Genomic DNA, 6,116 nt, shown 5'->3' on the forward strand with positions numbered 1-6,116 from the left:
TGCCTGATAGATGTAACTTTATATTCAGTTTTTAAAGTTGGCTAGTGTTTCGTTTTCAGGTTTGAGAGTTAAGGTTTGGGGTTTTGCATTATCAATTACAAAATCTAACACATATCCACATATATATATATATATAAATACAAATAAACTTGCCATATATCTAGATTTTCTCAAGATCAGGCTCTGTAAAAGAAAAATCTTAAATACAATGCATTAATGCAAAGCCATTGTGACTCCAGCAGAGTCCACATTAGCAACAACAGAACAGAACTTTAAACAAACTTAAAATCCGTCTGTGTTGTGAGTTGGGATAATTTCACCTCCTCGGACAAATTGCCTTAAACTGTTATCGAGTGATGCCCCCCGCCCCCATTTTCTCTCTCACACACACACACACACACACACACACACACACACACACACAAATGTGTGTGTGTGTGTGTGTGTGTGTGTGTGTGTGTGTGTGTGTGAGAGAGAAAATGGGGGCGGGGGGCATCACTCGATAACAGTTTAAGGCAATTTGTCCGANCAAACCAAAAAAATAGATACTACCTAAAAAACTTTTGTCCCCCCCTATTCTTTCAGGTTTGCTACTTATTGGTGGCGTATTTATTTGCAACTTTGAAACCCACAAGCCCGGTACAAAAGCAAACCAGCAATTTTGGGGCAATTTCCAACCCGCAGCTTTTGGAACGTGCCTTCCCGAGCTAATAAAAAGGCTCTTAAAAAACCACGGTCCCACGCACCACACTCAAAAAAACCCCCCCCAACGAAAATTTTCCAAAAAGGAAAAAAATCCATTCTGAAGCCTACAGGCGGGACAGAAAGTGAGGAGGACACTCACAGGGACCCACCAAAAAATCGGCTTACAAAAACATCCAACCATATTAACAAAAGCTTAAGCCGACAAAAAAAAACAAAAACAAAAACCAACCAACCGCACATGGACAGTTTCAATTTTAAACAAACTGCTGTAACCATTTTATCTCAACAAAAAACAAAGCATTCTAACTCCACCACACTTGGTCAACATGTCTCCCAAACCAAAAAAAACCAGGCATGCCAAACACAATGAGGGTTTGCAAACCCTTGTCTTTTTTACCAAAAGTTAAAGCTGATCTGATTCCTGTAATCAGTCTTCAAAAAGCCCTTCAATGTCCACTTTACAAGCAAGGACACAAAAAGATTGGCTTGCCAACTAAACAGAAAACTAGAAAACAACAATTGTCCTCAACTTATCCCGGAACGAGGGGCCCCATTGGTTACGGCCTGGCTGCAATAAGGCTGGGCAAACAAAAAAAGATGGAGGACTAAGACAAAGGTTAAGTGGTAAACAAAAAAAGCATTATTTTTTTTCGCAAAATTTTACCACCAAAAAAACCAAAGGTCTTCAAAGAAACCTTAAATTAAAATGTGGAAGCTCAAAGTTATCAGTTAATGATTGCGTGCTGTTGAAAATGATGCAGGAAAAACAAAAGATGTGGCCGTGTTCCAAAAACAGAAGAAGTGAGAGCGGCAGTATGGGTTCGGTTGTTTTGGCCCTTTATTTTGTCGAGCGGCCCAGGTTTGGGTGGCTCATCAGTTTGGAGTTTCAACCTTTGAAAAAACAACAAAAACAAAAAAGCTTCCAAACAAGCAGGAACCACCAAAGGGACAGAACCCTCTAAGGTGGAGTGGAAGGTGGCTTGCATAAAAACAGATCACATTCACTCCTCCAGTCCTCAGATAAGACCTTCCACTGCTTTCCTTGTCTTCCCATCGCAATTCCAAACTACAAAAAAAATTTCTGTCCCTCACCTTACAAAAATGCAACTCCTAACCATTTGCCCCCCCCCCCTTATTTCCTCCACGAAAAAAAACCTTCTCCGACTTTCCTTTAATTCAAAAAAAACAAAAACCCCCACGGGTCCCTTCAGAAATCCCACGCAAAAAAGCCGGGAAATCTTCCTAAAAATTTTCCATTTCCCCCAAACAATTTACCACTCTGCAAAAAAAAAAAAAGCTTTTTGGGAAGCAGGAAAAGCCTTTCTTCAAAGTGGCAAAAAAAAGTTCCTGCTCTGGAAAATTCCCTCGCCCCAGAAGAATCTTTCGTGACTCTGAAGTCCCTCACAGTCTTTCAGTCCCCTCAAAACACATCTTTTCAACTCTGCTGCATAGCCCATAAGCCCCCCCCCCCCCTTCTCAATCACTTCCTCGTTGGACTGCCTTTTCAACTTTTTTTTATTTTACGCGTATTACTTACTTACTGTCTACACCTCCCTCATTACTGTAAAGCGTCTTTGGGGGGGGGGTGGTGTGAAAAGCGCCTATATAATAAAATGATCTATGGTATTTTATTGAGTTATTATAATAACTACAAATAGTTTAAGTTAGGAGACCTGTTAAATGTGTTTCGAAATTTCAAGACTGTTGAGCTTTTTTATCGACAGATATGTGTATTTCTGTATGTAAGACATACCATGCCCGGCTTTTAAAAAGTATATTTTTTGACTTGTAAATACTATGTCCTTTTTTTGTTGAAATGCTTTCGACATGTCGATTTTATGATATTTCTCGACATACTGGTTATACTATTACTTTTCGACATACAGTAGTACACCACAAATGGTTTATTTTCGACTAGTTATTCAGGTTTATTCGATGTCGCTCTTTTCACGCCAAACTTTTCTACAAAACTATATTATACTTTATGGACATTTTTTAGACTACGTCATTTTATCTATGGAATATTTTGGAGTTTACTTATAATATAACTTTTTTTGGGCAGCTTTCAACAATGGGCAAAAAATTTGTTTTTTTTTTTTTTTTTCTGATATTTCAACTAACGTATACGGATGACAATCTTTCGGACTTATATATATCACTATAGATATGTCTTTTTTAATCGATATTGTTTTTGTTGCCATATTCGTTAATACATTTTTCTAAAAGCTGGTCAGGCCTCGACCCACTTTCCTCGCATTAGTCGCGACTCGAAAATTTTTAACCACTCAAATCTTAGTTCAAAAAAAATCGTGCAGTAATATAGTACTCTTTTCAGCCATACATTATTATTAAAGCTGGAAAGTACAGTGCATATATCCCTTCACACGAACTAAAGTCATGCCTTGTTAAATCAGGTTTAATGAGGATGATGGAATCAAAGCTGAACTGTATAAACAGTAAAAAGGCCACACAATTGCTGAAAAACCCAACCCCAGAACTGGGGGTCTGTTGGGGATTCTCCCCTAGGAGATTTTTGAAATACTAACATATAAATACCCATTCTGGTACTCTCTTGAGAAGAAAATAAATAAATCTATTGCTACCCGACATATCAATAATATTTGATGCCATTGTTTGTTTTTCACTTTGTTCTGACAGCTTGCTGCTCCACTCAGTATACTATAAAGAATAGTTCTACCGCAAAGTTATTCTCCGTTGGGACTGTCACTACGTGACAGAAGTTTTCAAAACCGTTCATGGTCTCCGGTACTTCCAGTCCAACGCCTGCCCTACTGCATGCAGAGCGTTAGAAAATCAGGCTTTCAAAATAAAAGTTTGACTTTTTTTCCCCCAAAAAAAAGGAAATATTTTTTTTTCTATTTTTTCTTCTTCACTCACACATCTGCGACCCACTCGAAACGGGTCCGCGACCGACTTTTGGGTCGCGACCCACCAGTTGAGAACCACTGCTGTAATATATAGTTTTTTCGGCATACCATACTTTTTTTTTTCAGATATTTTCAACATACTATGACATTTTTTCATCATAATGTACTATGTCGTTTTTTCTGATTTTGGTCATACTATAATATGACTTTTTTTCGACTATAGTTGTTTTCTGATATTTTCAACTTACTATCCTATGTTGTTTTTTGTGTATATTTTCAAAAAACTTTACATTGACCTTTTTTCTACGTACTCACACATACGCATCAGTTCTCTCATCTGTTGTTTTTAGTGGTTCAAACAAGTTAGCTACTAGCAGGAGAATTAAAGCTGAGCTAAAAACAACAGGAAAGATCTGAAAGACCAGTTGAATAGTTTTACAGAATATAAATATTAATTTTATTAAAATGTCATTCACTCATGAATAATATATAGAAACATAACAATCGCTGCAACCTTTGTGGCTGTATGAGTGTATGTGCCACATGTGTGTTTGGAGGTGTGTGTCCTTGGGTGTACAAACATCTCTTATATACAGATTTATAAAAATGGTCCATAATTACTGACGCAGGAATAAGTGAAGAAAATTTCCCTTTTTCCTTCTGAGATTAATGGATCAAAACAGCAGTCTTCAGTTTGTTCACGTGGCTAAAACTGAAGAAAATCTCAAATGGCAGAAAAAAAGTCTTGAATACGTTGTCTTGGCTTTCTGCAAATGATGAGTCCTCAGCTCGGTGTGGTTCATTGCGGCTCGTAGATGCTGTTGGGCTCAGCAGAGGAACTGGAGCCTGCAGGGCTGCTCTGAGGGGATTCAGGGCCCCGGGGGACCACGCTGTCGCCTGGGGGGGCCGGAGCAGGGTCTGTGCTGATCCGCTGTACGATGCTGGACAAACAGTCCAAACTGGAAATGAGCGATGGTTTGCTGCTGGAATCTGTAAGAAAATAAACAGGCAACATGAGTTTCTGCTCAGTTGGCTTCAAAATGTTTGTATTTTTAGGAGAAATAAGTCAAATAACGAGTTGTTTAAAAAAGAAAATCCAACAAGGTCATAGTAAAAGTTATGTTACCACTTTACAATAAGAATACCCTTATAAAGGATTCATAAAGGGTTTACAATTATGTTATGAATTAGGTTGTAAACACTTTATAATCATTAAGAACCATTTATGACAACCAGTTTCTAACACAATTTTCATACATCAACACAGGCTCACTATTGCACAGATGATTAAGCTCCTTACTATCTGGCTTACTTTGCCAGAGAATCAACCAACGTTGAACAAACAGATACCAAGGAATGCTTGGCTGGATGAAGGAAGACAAAGTAAGCTAAGTAGCCGAATATAAGGCTTAGCCAGTACAGTTTAAATGTGCTCACTAATTGTGCAAGAACCTCCGGTCACAGTTGCCCTGTTCTATCTCAGTGTATCTTATAAAAGCTTTTATATTTATAAAGTGTTCACAACCTAATTTTATAGATGAATTTACAAACTATTCGTAAACCTTTAATAATTGTAAGTAGGTATCCAAAGTTATAAGTAAAATAAACTTAGGTTATAAGGAGGAAATCAGCGCACATAAATGGAGCAGCAAGTTACTTTAAATTCCAGTGTGACAATAAAAAAAAAGTTTAACATTAAGTAATTATAAATGACGGGTTGAAGCATAGAAGCATTTGTTTTAAGAAGACAATTACCATGTCAAGGAGGAAGCTAGTTGCTATGTCGAAATAACAAGAATGTTTAAGTTCGTAACTGACCATCAGAATGGATCCCATTAAACAACAAGGAAACTGGCAGAATTAAAAGAGAAACAAGTTCTGTCTAAAAAGAGAAACCACATCATGAAAAAGCAGTGAGCAGGGATTGAAGATGGAAAGCTGACCGTGCTGGGTGGCTGCAGTAGGAACCATCCACTGTTCTCGCTGTCCTGGCTGAACACGGAGGAGATGGATAAATCCGTCTGAAAAAACCCAAATCATAAAGTTGTAAGTCAAAATTGTACATCCAATGATAAATTAGTGGACACAATGTTTGAAAAGAGGAATGATACACAGAGATGGTTAGCAATTCAAAGAATGTTCACCGTGTCAGAAACACGCCAAATTGTGTTGCCTTTTTACATGTTGAATAAGACTCTTTTAATCAGTAATAATAATCAGGTCTTATCACATCTGTGTGCCTCTTAACACACTTTAAGAGCCAGTGTACATTCCAATCTTTAGCATGGTTTAGCATTATCTTAGATCAAAAAGGGTATAAATTATGCATTGTAATCTTGTAAAACTCCAATCGGCCTCTTGGAATTAAAACGTCCCACTTTGCAACACGCGCCACCAACGTAGATTGTGGCGAAATAATCTTTGAAAAGATCATAGCAAGAATATAGAAAAAGAAATCAGATTTTGGGTAAGTCCAGGATAAAATATGATGTGTGGTTTATTTAAAAAAGCAAAAAATAATTA

The 6,116-nt window shown here is 37.5% G+C and overlaps 1 protein-coding gene across 3 annotated transcripts in view; it reads right to left on the reverse strand.

The window, feature by feature from the left end:
- Positions 1-6,116, reverse strand: part of LOC104943439 (troponin T, fast skeletal muscle isoforms-like) — a 49,506-nt gene that overhangs the window by 25,769 nt on the left and 17,621 nt on the right. The window lies entirely within an intron of this gene.

The sequence above is a fragment of the Notothenia coriiceps genome, unplaced genomic scaffold (assembly GCF_000735185.1).
Source record: "Notothenia coriiceps isolate Sejong01 unplaced genomic scaffold, NC01 NC01_scaffold00006102, whole genome shotgun sequence".
Lineage (NCBI taxonomy): Eukaryota > Metazoa > Chordata > Actinopteri > Perciformes > Nototheniidae > Notothenia > Notothenia coriiceps.